Source organism: Mixophyes fleayi, chromosome 7, assembly GCF_038048845.1.
Source record: "Mixophyes fleayi isolate aMixFle1 chromosome 7, aMixFle1.hap1, whole genome shotgun sequence".
In the NCBI taxonomy this organism is placed as follows: Eukaryota; Metazoa; Chordata; class Amphibia; order Anura; family Limnodynastidae; genus Mixophyes; species Mixophyes fleayi.
The window spans coordinates 26,386,405-26,406,980 of record NC_134408.1 but is presented as its reverse complement, the minus strand read 5'-3'; the positions used below and the strand labels follow the sequence as shown (position 1 = coordinate 26,406,980).

The window sequence follows — 20,576 nt, the reverse complement described above, 5'->3', positions numbered from 1 at the left end:
TTTGTAAATCACCATCCCACCCTTATTGAGTAAAAATCCCACAGGTGCGCTCTTTGAACACACAGCACTTGTCGCTCTTAAGTGTCTCAGAGGTTTACCTATCAGGGTGAGTGGAATACTTCTGCAGGGGGGAAGGGGGACGAATGACGCAGACTATTGCAAAACGAATACCGTCGTGCAATGCAAAGTTTGCACACCAGACCCATCACATACCAGAAATAAGGCAATGATAATACCAATGATGTATAGACCTGGGACCTATTGTCTATGACGCTCTGCAGATCTGTGTAATGCACTTTTAAAAAAAGGTCAATTTTCTATATGGAGACTAAAAGGTGATGTTGATCATAAAGTAGAATGCAGAGAGCTCACTAGTGAAAACTGTCATCCTATTTCAGTTTGCAGTGGCACAAGACAGCATATAACAGCTGATAGTATCACAATAAGAGAGCAAGACAAGACAGAACATAGTCCAGTTATGCTGGCTAGGTGTTGGCTGTAGCAATAACATGCCCGCTATGAGACACGTGCCCCATACTGAGATACTATAGCTGCAGGACCTCAATATGTCCCTGTAGCTTCAAAGCTGCACAGTACAAGTTCCACATGTTCTGTTCAATGCCCAGAAGAAAATGTTTTGAAGGGCAGTATTAAAAATACATAAAAAAATACATAACGGTGTCTAATGGCCAGTGCCCCTTTGTAATCTCATTACCAACTATGCCCATGTTATGCAGATCAATATGAAACAAATAGCTTATTAGGTGATGAATGCATACCTCCAAACCAGGACATAAACACTGTAAAACAATGCTCAGCTTGTGAAACTTCTGATGTAGTTATCAGAGAAAACAGACGGCTCCTTAAACATGCTAAACAAGCAATACTATGTAGACTTGTCATAAGAACACTATATAGCAGATTTTCTACTATATATGCACCAGGGTCGATTAAGGGTTCAGACTAATAGTGTCCCCCTCGCCCTTCACATCGGGCTAATATATATGCAGTAGGTAAAAACAAACACGTGCTCAATTTAAACTCTTCACCCCCCTACCCCCTGTTTACAATAACACATTTTAGAAACTCAGCTCCACTTGGCTATTTAAAAGGGTCATGGTAATCTTTGTCCCTCATTTACTTTTTATTAACATTAGAATTGTATATCAGAATGGCGGCATGAACGAGGGCTACTGAGGGTGAAGGGGGCTATTATTATTTTTTTAACTCAAAAGGTTTTTATTTAATTTTTTAGAAAAGCATATTACAAACATAGCAGTGGTGGCAGAGTACATACAGCAGATCAGTTATATTGAACAATCCACACTGCTTAGATAAACAATCAAACAAGTAAATAAAAATAAGAAAAAACATTGGTACAGACAACAACACATCTTATGACCCAGTATACATAAGCCAAAGACGGCAAAGAGAACAGACAAGAAAAACAGACGGCTAAAGGGGAGGAGGGGGGGACAAGACAAGAGACTATCCGGTTATAGAAAGTGTACCAGTGGGTCTAGCCCAAGTACCCAACTTAACTCAAAAACCATTCCACAGTACTCACGGATCAAAGATTGAGCTGTGATTCGTAAAGTACTCATACCATATAAACCACTTAACAAGCGGGGAGGAAGCCCCTGTAGACAGATTAAAACCTATGGTTTCCATTTTGTAGCTATGTTGGATCTTGTTAATAATTTTAGGGAGTGCTGGAATAAGAGGTGATTTCCAGTTCTGGGCTATTGCAGCTCTTGCTGTAATAAGAATATGTCCAGTGACATAATGATTGTGTCGCTGGAGATGTTTAGGATACAGATGAAGTAATGCCATATCTGGGGAAGGAGAGATATTATTTTTGGAGACCTGAGAGATTAAATGAAAGATTTCGGTCCACAATGGTTGAAGTTTCGAGCAAGACCAAACGATGTGCATAAGCATACCAATTTCACCACAATTCCTCCAACAATATTTAGATTCTGATGGCCAGATTTTATGCAGCTTAAGTAAGCTGGAGTAAGATATAACCTGTGAACAATTTTAGTCAACATTTCCAAATGGTTAATACACTTTGACATCTTGTATATGTTTAGGAAGACTCTCCCCATACCTCTTCTGAAATAGTGATATTTAGGTCAGATTGCCAGACAGCTTGAATCGGTAAAACCCGATTGTCAATGGGAGTTAAGAGTATCCGGTACCATAGGGAAATACCCCCTGCTTGGGATGTAGGTGAGAGAATCACCTTGATACCAGGGGGGAGGGGTCCCATCACCACCAAATGCGAGGGGCGTGTTTGTAACCAGTGCCTTACTTGAAGATATTTGTAAAAATCGCGGACAGGGATATCATACTTAGCTTGTAATTGAGAGAAAGGGGGAAGAGACCCTCCCTCCAGGAGGTCCTGCACACGTCTAGCTCCTTGCCTGTGCCAAGAGTCAAGACGGAGGTCTGGGATTAGTTGTGACAGTGCTATAGTAGAGAGGCTAGAGGAAGGGAGCTGGTAGTCTGGGAGAAGGGACATCATCTTATCCCAAGAAGGGGGCTATTATTAACTCTTATCCTCAAGTGTCCTCCCAAAGAGGACTCATTGTTTTCAGCCTTGGGAATGCATGGAAATTAAAACCTTGCTACATTTTTTCTTTCCTGTCTTCTATTTCCTTTAGAAAGTAATTATTCTCTTATATTTTAAGATGAATTTCAGTTTCTAAAAATGTTGCCCCTCCCCCTCCCCCCCCAAAAAAGCCTTATGTCCTAATTAATTAACATCAATATAAAAGTCTGTATTATTTAACTAAATTATATATATCTAAAATAACTGATCTCCATCTCTTCACAGCAATTAGTTATAATTAAAAATGCCCTTCCTCTCTGCAGACCCCTCTCTCCACATACACCATTTACATGCATTGTCTTGAGTCCTTTTGATTGACATTCACATTCATTTTAATGGATATAGTCAGACAAAATGACTTATTAAATTAAAGTGTACCTAACCCTTACTAGTAGGTGTACCATACTCGCCCTCCAGACACCGCACTTCATTAATTAACTTTTCTATCTTAAGGAAATTATTCTAAGATATTGATCAAAGCTGATTAGGTGGCTGCTCCAGATTGTCCAATCAGCTTCAACCGACACTTTAAGTCGATCACAGGCCAGTCCACTTTCATCTGAAAAATACATTGAACGCCGGCACCAATGGAGAAGAGTATCTCTCAATCCGCAGGAGTCTGGGCCATGGGGTCTTTGCAGTTCTGCTGTTAGGGAGATGGGGGCTTTAGGGAAATAATAATAATTTTAACTGGATAACTCCAGTAAAATGGCCCATGTATCACAGAAAACATCAGTGAAATTGATTACATTTAACCAAACCTTGTCAGATTATCACACAAAGACACCTGCCTATACGCACTTCCTCCCGAGCCCTTAAATCAGGCATGCCAATTATCCCATGCCTGATCAGCTAATCCTCCTACACCCACATCCCAGGAGACAATGGGCGGGCCAGTGACATCCTGCAAGAATACAAATTAAAAGCTGGTCTGCAGAATGTAAAACAAGTGTGTAAAAGTGTGATTAGACTAGCAATGAATACTCCACACTGCAATCAGTGATGCAAACATGAAAAATAAACAGTAGTATTGAGACACGGCATTCCGATAGAACAGGTTTACTTTCCAGCAAGTGTGGAACTACAAATCCCAGCATACCCTGTCAGCTGACATGCAGCGCCACAACTGGAGAGCCATGGGTTGCCTAACCGCACATTAGATTATATAAAGAACCATGACATCCCACACAAACTAATTCCTATTTCTCAGCACTGATACAAAGGAGCATGTAAGCTTGTGAGCAGGGCCCTCTTACCTCTCTGTCTGTCTGTATTATCCAGTACTGTTTTATTACTGTGTTTGTTCTTAATTGTAAAACGGTATGGAATTTGCTGGCTCTATATAAATAAAGGTTGATGATGATGATGATAAAAATAAATAAATAGCTACACATGTACAAACACACATTCCTATCACTCACCTATCCAGTCCCTTTACAACAACACTGATGTATCCTCCACAATAGCTGTATTTAGCAAAGAAGTAAAACTACAGGTGGAAGACGTTTTACGGACTACGACATAAATGTAGATCTTCTCATACTATCTGCAATCTATGTAAGGTGTTGTTCAAGGATTCTCAAGGGGTGGGTCATACGTATGGTGTAAATAACGTATGTGTCCACAAACAAAATTCTTTTAAGACTGAAAAAAAGGTATTATGTTATGAATACACGGCCTATCTCTTCCTCCTGCTGAACAGATATCCTTGACTGACATTATCCCATCCCCCTACCTGCTAGACCAGATATTTTATCTTTCCGCCTCAACTACTAAACACAACTAGGCCTCCCAACAATAACACGCAAGGTTATACCACCTCCATACCAACAGATTAACCCCCAGTCATGTTCTGTTGTCTCACCTCCCAAAGAATTCACCCAATAGCCATAAAAAGCGATTTGGACGGCCAGTCCGATGGACACATCGGATCACTTGGTGCTTGGGCTGTACTGCAGATCTGCCTGAGTATCGGCAGCTTTAGCCATACTGCAGACCTGCCTGAGTATCGGCAGCTTTAGTCATACTGCAGACCTACCTGAGTATCGGCAGCTTTAGTCATACTGCAGACCTGCCTGAGTATCGGCAGCTTTAGTCATACTGCAGACCTACCTGAGTATCGGCAGCTTTAGTCATACTGCAGACCTACCTGAGTATCGGCAGCTTTAGCCGTACTGCAGACCTGCCTGAGTATCGGCAGCTTTAGTCATACTGCAGACCTACCTGAGTATCGGCAGCTTTAGTCATACTGCAGACCTACCTGAGTATCGGCAGCTTTAGCCGTACTGCAGACCTGCCTGAGTATCGGCAGCTTTAGTCATACTGCAGACCTACCTGAGTATCGGCAGCTTTAGTCGTACTGCAGACCTGCCTGAGTATCGGCAGCTTTAGTCGTACTGCACACCTGCCTGAGTATCGGCAGCTTTAGCCGTACTGCAGACCTGCCTGAGAATTGGCAGCTTTAGCCGTACAGTTTAAGGGTGGTGGCAGACAGCAGCACTGGGGCTCTAGTCTGCACTTTTTCAGATAGAAGAATCATGAGCTGAATTGCAGACGTAGTAAAACGATGAAGCAAAAAGGAAACTCTCTATTCTTAAAGCAAGTCAGCAATTTAATGGTGGACATCTCTGACTTGCATAAGCGGATTGTAACTACTGTCAACAAAAACTGTATGTTAATAGAACTCCTTGTTGACTTCCAGAGTCATAGTGGATAAGACAGAGACTGCTTGCCATCCTCGTACTAAGGGGGGCAGAGGTTCTTAATAAAACATCTAAACTATGAACTAGTGGTTATATGTGGTCATTTCATTCATATTAAAAGGATAGTTTGGATTTCATATCTACTACTAAGGAATGGTAATGAAATGATTGACTGGGACATCGTTATTGCCCGTTATGTCATAGGAAAAAGGGAGGTGGTGTGGATTTAAATATAAAGCAACTTTAATGCAGGGATCTGAAGATAGGACTAAGAATATTTGTGTAACTAGAAACTTGTGTGAGTTTTTTTTAGATAGGAATAATATATATACAACCAGGACAAGATGATAAGAAGGAGGGATTGTTAATAGAGATAAACACTGGATGATAATTATGGGAGGTTTAATATCGGATACGAAAATGGGAAGGGAGGACCCTGCTCGTGAGAGCTTACAATCCAGTTGGAACATGACAGAGTTGAGATAAGAGGAACGAGTGTGACTCATGGTGGAGATTGGGACAGCAATCTGAATAATGCAGGTCAGGGTAGGCTCTGGTAATGAATTCAAACAGCTTTTACAGATTTGAAGACTGGGCCAGGCTGACCAGATGTCATTGGGAATTGAAAAGGTACTAGCAGTACTGGAAAAGTATTTTAGGCAGGAGAGGAGGTCGTTATCAGAGAAGAAGCAAGTAGCAGGTCAGAGGAAGGTCCAAGAAGGTGAGGAAGAGAGCATTTTAAGATAAAGTTTGAGAATTATGATGATGGTTATAGCGGTTATGATGCAACATCATAGGTTTTGAATGTGAAACTTTTAGACCTTTATTGTTACCTAGAGTGTATGTGCCACAGAGCTGGGTTTCCTGACTCATAGCAGGGTGGGGGCTATAGCTAGCAGTGTTCAGCAAAGTTATCAGCTCACATGTCAGATAGAAATTTAGGACAGTCCATACTGATTTCAGAGCACATGGTCAGATCATAATTTGCAAATAAGAAAAGTCCACATGAAAGCAAAATTGATCATGATTTATATCTGAGATGTCAGCTGGATAGCTCTGTAATAATCAGGACAAATAGGTACATCAAATACGTAGAGTTTAGAGAGCAGCTTAATAGCAAAATATAAAAAATTAAGTATTGGCCCAATAATAGTGTATAGTGATGCTTCGTGTCTATATGTAGGTCCCTTTATGCTCTGTTCATTTAAGGTAAACTTATGATAATGTGATTTTCAGAGGAAAATTATGGCAAGAATCTTCAGCTATTTTGGGCGATTCACACCCAGATGTAACTTTGTTCCCCTCATTAGAATACACACGGTCATCTTATAGTTCCCTCCCAGGATAGGAGGGCTTGGGGCTGAAGCAACACGTTTAAGAGGTCAAGTCACTGTACATGATTTAAAAAAAATTGATCACTTCCTTGAGACCAATCTAATTGGGGTTATAATCCACAATCTGATGTTCTCCTACAAGAGAGGGGGCAATTTAATTAAACGCAAAGTGTCTCCGGAACGTCCGCAGAGACACCCTGCGTTGATGTTCTGGCTGGAATGTTCGCTCATTATCGGGGTGCAAGGAAAAATGAACGGAGATTCCTACCATAATTGCCGGCAATGTGTGCGAACCGCCAGCAATTGAATCCCATAGATTGTAAGCTTGCGAGCAGGGTTCTCTTACTTCTCTGTCTATATGTATTACCCAGTATTGTTTTATTATTGTTTGTTCCCAATTGTAAAGCGCTACGGAATCTGCTGGCGCTATATAAATAAATGTTGATGATGATGATGATCTCGACCAGAGAGTACACGCTAGCATTTCTGCTTTTTCTCCCTTTTATTTTTTTTTTAACTACTTGCACAATACTACTGTTTGTTACCGTATCTATGTGTTGCCAGCGTAGACGTGATACTGGTGGCTGAATTAGTTTACCAAGAGAAGAGATGGACAGTGAGAAAAGAAGAGGGCTGAGAGCCTTGTTAGACCCCATCAGATAGTGGAAGTGAAGAGAGGATATACCAGCAGTAGAAACACTGAAGGAGCACTTAAGATATGAATGGAACCAAGAGAGAACTGTGTCACAAAGGCCAATGTACTGAAAAGGTGTACAGGAGAAGACACTAGTCAACAGCGTTGAAAGCACTGAAGTATAAGTATGGAGAAGTGACCCTTAGACTTTGCTGTATATAGCTCTGCATTCACTTTTGTGAGTGCAGTCTTGGTGGAATGTTGGAGCTGAGAAGGGAGTGAGAAGAGAGAATAAGTGAGAAAAGCAGTTCTACAGAAGCTGCTCAAATAGTCTGATAGCAAATGAAAGGAGAGAAATAAGGTGGTAGTTGGAGAGAGCCTGGGAGATGGTTTCTTTAAAACTGATGATAGGAGTTTGTCTTTAAAAAAAAGAGTGGGAATCTGCCAGACGAGAGAGACAGATTAAAGAGGTGAGTTAGAGGTGGAAGCAGTGGGACAGAGACGTGGACAGGGAACAGGGTTGAGGTGGCTACTTGTGGGGTGAGATAATGAAATAAGTGCAGAGACTTTGTCCTTGCTTATGGGGCAGAATGAACTGAAGGTGGATTGAGGAATGCAAAAAAGGTGGGTGGGCCAGGTCTGAGGAGATGATGAATGACGTTTATATAGTCTTTGAAGTAGGCTGGCAAAGACATGGCATGTGAGGGAGGAAGTGGGAGGGTACAGGAGGGCAGAGAAGCGAGTTGAAATGGCAAATAAGCTCTTTTTTGCTACCAAAGTCTATGTTTGTAATATCCCTATTATTTACGGTAGTGAGCGCATTATCCCATATATAAATTAATGTACATAATATCTGTACAAACAGCCAGTAGTGAAGTCACCAATTCAATTCACCGGGCAGCACAGTGGCTCAGTGGTTAGCACCTCTGCCTCACAGAACTTGAGTCACAAGTTCGATTCCCGACCATGGCCTTATCTGTGTGGATTTTGTATGTTCTCCCTGTGCTTGCGTGGGTTTCCTCCAGGTGCTCCGGTTTCCTCCCTCAATCCAAAAACATTCTAGTAGGTTAATTGTCTGCTATCAAATTCACCCTACTCTGTTAGTCTGCCTGTGTGTGTTTTAGAGAATTTAGACTGTAAGCTCCAATGGGGCAGGGACTGATGTGAGCGAGTTCTCTGTACAGCGCTGCAGAATTAGTGGCGCTATATAAATAAATGATGATAATGAATAATAAGAACACATATGTATTATAACCAAAAAGTATACCCAATACCATATATTATATAGAGATTTTTGCAACCCCTACAATAATTTATAAGAATGCTAGCTGTCAGAGGCCATACAAAGGTAAAAGAGCTTTTCGACTGGTCTGGTGACTACTAACGGCCTTATAATTAGTTAGGAGTACATTACGTCTTAGTATACACAAGTTTTAAGTTGCAAAAATTCTTTTATGAGCCCATTTTAATTCAAACACAATGGGTTCAACACAGACCTAACTACAGGAGGAGCAAAATTATTAGAATAAAACTGCTCTAAGTGATGACTAACTATGAATCCTTAGTGATATCATATGCTGATGATATTATGTGCAGATACTCCTGTAAATAACATCTGCATAAACGGTAAGTTCTGATGTCATCGCTTGTAATGTCATTACCTCAGAGCTCGTTAGGAAATCTTAAATAGGGATTTTTACAGCATGTATAAAAGCACTCGGGCCTGTGGTTTCATGCTCTATTATGGCCATGAAATTTCTTAGTAACTTCTAATATCCTTCCAATTTACAGTACTATAGAAAAGTCCCATCCATACAATAACCATCCCAGTTTTAAATTATTGGAAGCTGGGATGACCCCACTAAAAAGATGTGTGACCTCCAGGCCTTCCCCTTCGGCCCTCAGTTTTTCGATGCTTTGATGTCAGAATCATTTGTTTTAGCTTGTAAAACTTATTACTTCTGTTTGTTTGTGGGGTTGTGGCTTTTAAACGGATGAAAATGTTATGCAATTTTATTGACTTACAATAAATCTGCAGAGAGCATTATAATCTTAAACTATGGCTAAAAGGTGCTTAGCTCCCTCATAAAATAAATAAATAAGATTAGTGCATACTACCATGAAGATAAATCTGAACTGGAGCAGCACACAAAAACAGATCATTTTTTCTATTTATACATTCCTTAGGGTACATACCATATGTTTTACACATCATCACCATTTATTTATATAGCACCACTGATTCCGCAGTACTGTACAGAGAACTCATTCACATCAGTCCCTGCCCCATTGGAGCTTACAGTCTAAATTCCCTAATACACACACACAGACAGAGAGAGAAACTAGGGTCAATTTTGATAGCAGCCAATTAACCTACTAGTAAGTTTTTGGAGTGTGGGAGGAAACCGGAGCACCCGGAGGAAACCCACGCAAACACGGGGAGAACATACAAACTCCACACAGATAAGGCCATGGTCGGGAATTGAACTCATGAACCCAGCGCTGTGAGGCAGAAATGCTAACCACTGAGCCACTGTGCTGCCATACACATGTTTTTAACGCACATAATCATACGTAACACTAACAAATATTGTTCCGAATAAGACCATGCCCATTTGCTTTTTTACCTGCGTTACATTTGTTCTAATGCTACTTGTTCCAATTCTGTGCGCTTCTCACGCTTCAGAGCATTTGAAAACATACAATAATTTCTAAAGCGATAGTAAAAATACATATCAGATGTGTATACGTTTGATATAAGATATTACTAGTATGTAACAAAAAACACCATCTTAACCGCCGGTGTGCATGTTATTATAAGTGGGAGCATCCATATTGATTACTTACAGGTAAGATGGCCAAAAGTGGCCAAATTATCTTGAACCATGTCTGAGAAGAAATAACTTGTTAATAAATTAACACTCGGAAAGTAACACAAGATATATATAGTTTTCAATGCAAGTAATGTGTTTGTATACAGTATTTTTTAAAATTAGATATCACAAATACGAAGCAGTAAATCTAACATCAAAACAGAATACAACTGGTTACTTCCAATATTTAAGGCTGCTCCCTTTCAATCAAGGGTATGTAACAGATGTCCCATGGCAGGTTTTTAGGCAGACCAATCCAGTCAGATTAGACACAAGGGAGATAAAGGGGGCTGCCAGACCTTTGTGGAGATGGACAATGATATGTTCAACCTAGGCTGCAAGATTACCCAGAACACACTACCACTAACATCTGCTGTATGCAAAACCACCCACTGTGCCAGAGCTCAGACCAGCCATATAGATAGCAAACTATGGCTGCAGTGTTCCCATCAATGTTTGCCCCGCTCTATACATAATAAAAAGCATAGCCATATATTTCCTGACTTTCTACAATGCCAGGAAATAGGTTTTGTCCCCCTATTATTTTACAACTTGCAGCCCACAGGGACTTTTTTTTTTTTTAAATCACTTGTGTTAACAATAGATCTAACCTGAAGTATAAGCAGTTGTAGTATATCTGATTTCCCCATTATAGAACATAGAATGATTACAATTACCAGGCAAATGTTAATCCTATTTAGCAATAAAGAGTTATTATTCTTGCTGTACATGATCCATTGCCCTGACAAAACACATTTGATCGTGTATTTGGTATCTTACCTTTGCAAAAATTCTAAATATTACAGCCACACCTTCAGCTACTTCTGTCAACAAATGCAACTGCCTGGAAGCCTTGTGTGGAAGGTGTCAGGAACGGTGGAACATTTCACTCAGTGAAATGGGTCGATCCCGCAGATCCCTTTAACAAAGGACATACTGGCTTTATTATAGGATCCCAGGCTCTGAATGGGATCATCTATTGTGGGGGTCTTCCCCTGAGTCTAGGCCTCTCAGCTGTGGATCCTTCCTCTGTGAATGGGGGTCATCTGCTGTAGGACCAAAGTCTCTACATAGGATCAGCAGCTTTTGCAGACCATCTCTGCTACCAGTGAAGGGGTTGCAATCTTGGTTTAGGAGCCACCAATAATAACAATACAAGTGTAGTCATTAAGTGAGATGCTGCAGGAGGAGTGTGTCTCATCCCTCAGGGCAGGGACTGTGGTCTCATTGTGTCTCCTGTGATCTCGGTGAGTGTCTCATGTCATCAGAGTCTGGTCTTTGTGCCTAAGGCCTCGAGCATCACTCTCACTGCCTCCAGGTACCTGCAGGTTCCATGCCTGAGCATGCATGAGCAATACTTCCTCCCCCTCGCTGTCTCTCAGGCTGGCTGTCTCTGTGAGGACAGGTGCAGCAGTCTCTCTCGGTCTCTCTCCAGTCTCTCGGGAGGAATCAGCCAGCCGGTGACGTCACCGCTCTCCTACAGAAACAAACTAGCACAAGCCTCAGCCAGCAGCCGCTTCCGGGGTAAGGTCACATGACCCGAGCCCAGCCAGCAGTCACATGACTGTCTCTCAACCCAAAGTAATAGAACAGTAGTTGTTTCTGTGTTTTATTTTGTATTGTTTTGTTATTGTTGTGTAGGGGTGTAGGGGTGTAGGGGTGTAAGGGGGGGGGGGGGGAGAAGTATAAATTGGAGGTCTGGTATCCTCTTGTTGGCTGTCAGGGCATGCAGGAATTTGTAGTTGCACAACAGCTAGATAGCAAGTTGCCTAAGCTTGTTAAAGGGTAAGGTTTGTTTTTTTATTACTGCCTGTAGGAATGATAACCTCCTAGACCTGCCAGTGACTCCTTTTAACGTGTGATAAGGTTCTTCTCCTAATTGTGCTGTAGTAACTTGGGGTGAATTAATTAAATGATCAATTTAAGGTGGGTACACACTACAGAAATTTCGACCAACTTTTTATGCCGAGCGATTTTACATCCGATTGATGTTCCGATCGCTCGGTCCATGGACTGCATACACACTAGCCTTGTTTAGGACGATAAAGGGAAGAGCGGACGTCCCTTTAGCGACTTTTTACAGCCATGTTGTCGTGAGCAATGACTGTAATTTCGAACTTACTGTTGTGGATCGGACGGAAGTTTATACACAATACACAGCGGAAACGAGATTGGAACGAAAATATTAACCGGTACGACCAACCAAATGAGGCGACAATCGTCCATTTGGGCAGACTTTCGACCATCGTGTCACTGCACACACTGACCTGACTTTTGAACGAGCGGTCGTATGTCGGCTGATTTAGCCGATTATTGGATGAAAACTGTGTAGTGTGTACCCAGCTTAAGCTTGTTAAAGGGTAAGGTTTGCTTTCTTTTATTGCTGTCTGTAGGAATTATAACCTCCTAGACCTGCCAGTGACTCCTTTTAACGTGTGATAAGGTTCTTCTCCTAATTGTGCTGTAGTAACATGGGGTGAATTAATTAAAGGATCAATTCAGCAAAGGTTACTGCAATTGGGTGGCTCTTAGCTGTTTCACATTGTGTTCATATTCTGCTTTTCTCATCATCACCACCTATTTATATAGCACCACTGATTCCGCAGCACTGTACAGAGAACTCATTCACATCAGTCCCTGCCCCATTGGGGCTTACAGTCTAAATTCCCTAACACACAGAGAGAGAGAGAGACTAGGGTCAATTTGTGATAGCAGCTAATTAACCTACTAGCATGTTTTTGGAGGAAACCGGAGCACCTGGAGGAAACCCACATAAACATGGTGAGAACATGCAAACTCCACACAGATAAGGCCATGGTCGGGAATTGAACTCATGACCCTAGTGCTGTGAGGCAGAAGTGCTAACCACTGAGCCACCATGCTGCCCACACTCTCACTTGTTTTCTGTATGAAATAACATGGGCTGAATTAATTAGTGTTTTTTGTTTTGTTTTTTTAAAACATTTGATATAAATGAGTGAATGGAGCCCAGGTTATTGTGGTTTAAAAACATGTTTGGAAAGGAAGAATTGTATAATAGTGCTAAATGGCTTTGGGATGTAAAATGTCCTATTTATACAATGGGTAGGTCTTGGTATCCACAGCAGACTAGGAGCTGTGATACTCTGTTAATAGACGTTTTGGTATTGTCTCCTTTCTATGGCACTAGACTCTGGCAGGTAATGTCTCTGCTTTATATGGTTTTAAGTCAGATACCTTAACACACTGCAGTGGTACTAGCTACCCAATGCTGCTAGTACTAGATGAATGTCTATGTTCTTAGGCTGAGTACACACTACAGTGTTTTTTAGCTGATTATTGGGCCAATTACCTGATAAACAAGTTTTCTGCCTGATATTGCATTAGTGTGTATGCTCCAAGGGTCGTTCCAAAGAACATAATCTTTTCATTTGATCTTTAAACTGGAGTAAATATCTTGTTCATCGATGAGCAATGTTTTTCCAATCCTGCAGTGTGTATGCACTCATGATCAGGATCTCCGTAGAGTTTACAGGGTCATGATCTTTTCAGTCGATTTTATTATGACAGATGAAGATGTGGGCAGCACGGTGGCTTAGTGGTTAGCACTTCTGCTTCACAACACTGGGGTAATGAGTTTGATTCCTTATCTGTGCGGAGTTTGTATATTCTCCCTGTGTTTGCATGAGTTTCCTCCGGGTGCTCCGATTTCCTCCCACACTCCAAAAACATACTGGTAGGTTAATTGGCTGCTATTAAATTGCTCTTAGTCTCTCATGGTCTGTGTGTGTGTGTGTTAGGGGATTTAGATTGTAAGCTCCAATGGGGCAGGGACTGATGTAAATGAGTTCTCTGTACAGCGCTGCAGAATTAGTGGCGCTATATAAATAAATAGATGATGAGCACAGATCGGACGGTAAAACGTCTATAGTGTGTACACATGAATCGAGATGCTGTTTGGGACTTTATTTTTTCAGTCGTTGGTAAAATCGTTATAGATAACACATCGGGGGGGATTCTGTAGTGTGTACCCAGCCTTAGTCCTGATGGCCAGGAATAACAATCCCCAGTCTTTGCTTCTGCTTTGAGCCCAACAAGAAAACCCCTATCCTCTACCTCCAAATTTTTAACTCTCAGGAGAAAAATGATCCTTATAGAGCTGTGAGCCATGGTATAACAAAATTATACAATAGCCTGACCAGTGTAAGACTAATAGTTGAGTGAGTTTGTATAACCAGATTATCCGATAACCTGATCAGTGTAGGAACATGTTTCAATAACATATTACCCCTTCCTTGTACCTGTCATATTCACATATGACATAGGTTTTAATATAAACAGTGGTTGGATACACCACTAACAGCTGGGTTTGACTTTTGATAACAGCTGGGTTTGTCTTTTTTTACTTGCTCCGGTATTCCAATATTAAAAATTCCTTTTGTTATATGGATAGTATTTTCTTTACCTGCTATGGTTCCAACAATGACTTGAAATGTATAAAATGATTACGTTTCATATGACCTTGACATTACATTACACTTTGATATGTTATCTGGGAATTTTCTTGATGTTGAGAAAGGGTGCTGTAACTGAGACTGATGTATACTTGTAACCTACAGATTGTATAACTATAGTCTTCTTCATTCCATTTGCTATTTCAAAGCCACAATTGGTAGACTTCTCAGTACTCGTATGCAACCAACTGTTTGAATAGAGACTAAAAGCCATGCATCAGGAAATGATTCAGAGAAGTTCCTCTGAAGGTAAAGTTTTAGCTAGGGCTGTTGAGGTCCTTTTTAAAACCACAGAAATAACTTACTTTGTGGTCATGTGATCCGCAAGAATGTTACATAGATCTTTTTTCTTTTGTGTCTACCTAAAATTCTAGGTCAGGCTATGTAAGTTCAATGATTTCAAAGTTTACAAAAATATGCCGAATTTAGCAATTGTCTAAAAAATATTGGGGTACATCTGATCAGGGTATAAGTTAGTAAACCCATACAACCCTCATTCATTGGTACCCATAAATTTCGCCCATTCCCTTGACTAAATTGACAATGCTGTAACATAATCAAGGGTGAGATTTTCAGGCATACATCTAAGGGCTACACTATTAAAATAAATGTTTTTCTATTCTAAATGTATGACTTGGGGGAGGGGTGCAGTTTACTAAATTGCAGTTGTGTTAAAAAACGCCTTCTTTTTTCATTTTAAAACCTTTGGAAAAATGACTGAAAAGCTCAGTTTTACAAAGCTTCACATTGAATTTCTTTATACTGATGTTTTTTTTTTTTACATGATAAGAATACAAACTGCTAGATTTATGAAGCAGCAATTTGAGACACCGCTGGAAAAACTGCCAGAAAAAAAATAGGTGGTTCTGAGAGGTGAGATTGCTCAAATCGCTGCCCTATTATGGCCTTTGATGCATATTAAAAAAAGGCTCCAAGGGATAAATTAAATAAACTGCAGGTTTGATAAAGTGGAGATGAAATAGAGATGTTTCCTATAGCAACGAATCAGATTCTAGCTGTCATCTATTTAGTACATTCTACAAAATTACATGCAATAGTCATTAGGAATAATTATGGACTATACAGCATTCCCCCCCCCCCCCCCTGTTTTCTGTGTGGTATCCTCTCCCACCCTGTGTGGCATCCTCTCTTTCCTTTTTTACATTAGTGAACTGCAGGTCCTAGCAAGCCTGGGCTGCCATGAACAGTTTGGTGCATACCCATGGCTGCCAGGACATGTTGGCACATGGGGAACCACAAGTGCCAGCATGCCCTGACACCCAGGGCCCTGGGCCCTGTAGTGCACCAATGCAAAAATGTAAAGAGCCCTGGTGCTGTCAGCGTGGGGCTGGGAAAATGCACATTGCATTTTAATTTAATCCTTCATTTTTTTTTGAGAGGTATCAGGGTTTGCAATAAAAATATCTTTTTGTTGCATTCTATATTGGGATAGTAGGATCCCTCTGATTGAAGCTGTATCTGGTTTTACCTTTAACACACAGATAAAACATTTAAAGTGTTTAGTGCGCCAATTTTTTTCGTTTATTAGCATCCTAGTCAGTGGTCGAAGGTCAAACAGGTGTGGTCTTTTTATGCTTTATCTCTTGTGATCTCGTAGATTAAGGGGTCATTTTACATACACACAAGAGGTATGCTGTAAAAATGGAGAAAAATAAACACAAGCATTTAAAAGTAAAATAATAAGCATTTTGATATGTGGCAGTAGAGTTTCCAGCAAGTCCTAGCAGTAATAAACTGCATGTATGTGGGCAGCACGGTGGCGTAGTGGTTAGCACTTCTGCCTTACAGTACTGGGGTCATGAGTTCATTTCCCAACCATGGCCTTCTCTGTGAGGAGTTTGTATGTTCTCCCAATGTTTGCGTGGGTTTACTCCGGGTACTCCGGGTGCTCCGGTTTCCTCCCACACTCCAAAAACATACTAGTAGGTTAATTGGCTGCTATTAAATTACCCTTAGGGCTAGATTTACTAAGCTGCGGGTTTGAAAAAGTGGGGATGTTGCCTATAGCAACCAATCAGATTCTAGCTTTCATTTATTTAGTACCTTCTACAAAATGACAGCTGGAATCTGATTGGTTGCTATAGGCAACATCCCCACGTCTTCAAACCCGCAGCTTAGTAAATCTAGCCCTTAGTCTCTCTGTCTGTGTGTGTGTATATGTTAGGGAAGTTAGACTGTAAGCCCCAATGGGGCAGGGACTGATGTGAGTGAGTTCTCTGTACAGAGTTGCGTAATTAGTGGTGCTATATAAATGATGATGATGGTATGCTGGTAATTGTAGAACTACAAGTGACAGCATACCCATGGCTGCCAGAGCATACTGGTACTTGTAGAACTGGAGGCACTAGTATTCCCTGGTATACAGGCCCTGCTGGGATCTGTATTGCTACATAGAAAATATAAAATAAAAAAGATGCCCAGCATCTTATGACCTGGTTGTGGCATTGTTTTGTTCCCTTGTTTTATGCTAATGATTTATTTTGTACAATGTACTAAATAAATGATATTTGAAATCGGATTGGTTGCTATAGGCAAAATCTCCACTTTTTCAAATCCGCAGTTTAGTAAATATACCCCTAAGACTTGGTAATGCTGGTATCTGTGTATAACAGAGGGAGTGCAAGTGCAAAGAGATTTAATTACCTGGTTAGCCACTGGAGCAGGAGGTACTGGTGCCCAGGTATAGTAGATGGAGTGCAGGTACAAGTATGTCTGGGAAGATGAAGGCTCTGGTTTTCCAATTTAGACAGTGGACTGCAGATATTGGATGTCTGGAGGCAACGGATTTTCCACGGGAGAATCAGGCAAAAGGAGAGTCAGACAAGTCAGGGTCAGAAGCCGAAAGATCCGCAAACAATACCAGGGAGTAAACAGGAGCAAAGTCAAGCAAAGCCGGGATCTGGGTCATAATCAAAGGTGCAAATTGGTGGAACAGGCAAAAGTCCGATAATCAGGAGGACAGCAGGCACAATTCACATAAGTACTGCCAGGGTACAGAAGCAGCAAACAATTAATGAACTACAAGAGGCAATGTTTGGGTGGATATATAAGGCAGGGGAACAGGCACAGGTGATGATCAGGGAAGGAGAATAACTCCTGCAGGCGAGATGGAAATGTCCAATGGCAAAACAGCAGCACCTCTGGTAGCATAGAGGTACTGCAGGCCAGATACAAATTAGGATCAGACTCCTAACAGAACCACTGCTAAGGATAAATGCACATCCCTCTCTACACTGACCCTGTGGAACTCTCTAAACTACCTACACATGCCTTCAACTATCATGCCACAAGCTTCCCATTCACACAATAAACAACTTCAACAAATATTACCAGGAAGAATCAGGGGCCCTGATGTCTTGTTAGATATCAAAAGTTACTCCAGTGACCGGATGTAGACTACAGCAGAGGTTCTTTGAAACGTCATTCTTTCCACCCACTAAAACTGTCAAATTTGTCTCCATGTGTATGTAAATATCCTGCTGTGCACTGGCTCAGATTGTCACAGAATAACATAGACAAATATATCCCCTGATATCACATTTCATAAATTTAGAATTACTTCAAGAGCTGTTGATACCTTGGATAACATTACACATGATAATGTCACTTATATACATGGGATGATGCAGGTGCGAATTTCTAAAATGAAACTTTCCAGTAATTACCTACAAAACCGGATTTTTGATGGTCCTTTGAGCATTTTTGCAAACTGTTTTTGGGTTGCCAGCCTTACAGGTGCCACCCCTCCTCCCCCTGAAACTGACGTCTTGTCAGTTGTCATATGTACCCACTGTTGGCAAACCTTGAAATGTTATTTTTGCTGACAAATTTATACACGTGTATTCACAGCTAGCATTATTTGCTGACATCATTATTGTTATACAGTATATCAAACTTTGTCCAGAACTGAAAGAAGAAGCGAAATCTACAAACAAAAGTGGTCATAGGGATTATACAAATGGTTCCAATCTTTTTAAACATATCGGTTGTATGTCATAGCAAACCATTTGTATTCAATTGAATGGGAGTAAATATTTATATACCAATATTCAAGAGGGAATACAAGTTCTTATAACATTATAGTTATTCTAAATATGACCTTTTTCCTCCTTTGGTCCCTTCACCCTTGGTATATGCACTTACGTGGCAATCTGTGGAGCATGAGACTTGGAAGTGTGAAATCCTGAAGTTTGCTGTGTCTTCACAAAAGTTGGACTGCAATTTCATGATAAGTGCTTGATCCTTGGACTTGTTGAAATTACTTCAACTCCACCAACGAAAAAGAGGGGAAAGAAAACAAAGGATCGCACATTATCTGGGAATCGCTGGACGTAGCAGAATATACGGGAGGCGTTTTCCCTACTCCCTAACTAAGGGTAAGTCCCTTTATCTCATCTACGCAACTGCCTCATCCGAATTGGCTATACTAGAAGCACTGCATTATAAGAGGACATTGCCCGAACATCCGTCTGTGATATATTCAGGGGACTTATCTGGCTATACCATCTATATCTAATACTCGGCCTCTGATACTCTCAGAACTAATAGGTGTAAGGAGTTTCTACACCTCATTGGCTGTATCCTAACTTTGTTATGCCTATACACCTGGTGGTTAGTTAACTTAACTTTAACTTTATTTAAATAGAAAACCCTATCGAAATTTGACATTATTTTTGCGGAGTCTTCAGTCAACGGTCTAAGAATCTGCCTCTGTTGCAGAGTGTGCCAGGAGAGGTTCTGGAACACTTGTACCTTATAACCATCAAAATTTATACCCTCAAGGCCTCTGACATTCCGTATGTCTTCCCTTTGGGAGGGGTAATGTAATCTGCAGCTGATATCACAAAGTTTCTCCATGTTAAGGGCTTTGGGGCAGAGAGCTCTATGGGCTCTATCACAGATCATCTGGATATTGGGGTCGTTTCCCAGGACTTTATTAATGATCTTAATGAGTACGTCTACTGTGCCATGGGAGGGGATATCTTCTGGGATGCCTCTAATGCAAAGATTGTTGCGGCTACAAACTAGTTTTGGTTGTCAGCTTTACAGATCCCAACCCTCCACCCACTGAAACTGACACCTCTTCAGACACTTGAAATTTTATTTTTGCTGACAAATTTATATAAATGTACGGAGAGTTGTCAATATTTGCCAACACATTATTATATCCAAAGAGTCAAAATACACAAAACAACTGTCCACAGTTTTATCATCATTTCGGTCTGTTGTTTGCCGATATGCACTTTTTTTGTTACTAAATGGTAGCAAATTCAGTTACTTTATGGTCAATAAATTTACTGATAATTGGAAACCCTGGCTTTACCTAATAACCCTCTCACTCCGTGTAGGTCTGCTTGAGCAGTTTTTCCTGCTATGTCCAAACATTGGTGTTTGTGTTTACAAGCCAGATGTTAATGAGTGTTTTAGTAAGATTTTGCTCAGGAGGTGAGCTAACCTCTCTGAACATTGTGCAGGCATCAAGATTGTTGATCCCAGTGCATGAATAGAAAAAGAAGCCGTGGGGCAGTACCCAATGCTGGAATCTAGTGCATGTTCTAGAATTTGAGGCTGCCCCGTGGTTTACAAAGCAGAGTTGTGTAGGCCCTGAATCAATGCTAGCAATCCATGCCAAATGTTCGTAGCAAATTGTTTATCTCATGCTAAATTCTAACCAAATTCTAATCAAATGCTAACAAAAAACCAAGGAGTCGCTTTATCCTCTAGTATGTGCATCAAAATCCTCAGCCACCGTATGGTTCTTTCATATGTTGCCACTCTATTCCAAAAACTGATTCAATTTTTGGAATCAGGTGCATCGTACATAGATTAGTATTGAGATTCAACTTTATTTGTTTGTATTTTCAATAGACGGTTATGACAGATGAAGAGCACAGATCTTACGGTA

General features: G+C 40.8%; 1 protein-coding gene across 1 annotated transcript in view; it reads right to left on the bottom strand.

Annotated features, from left to right (window-relative positions):
- Window positions 1-11,665, bottom strand: part of ABCA3 (ATP binding cassette subfamily A member 3) — a 34,767-nt gene extending 23,102 nt beyond the window's left edge. The window contains exon 1 of the mRNA XM_075179483.1: window positions 10,938-11,665. The gene's annotated coding sequence lies outside the window, so the exon portion shown is untranslated. The remainder of the gene's footprint in view (window positions 1-10,937) is intronic.
- Between the last annotated feature and the right edge of the window lie 8,911 nt (window positions 11,666-20,576).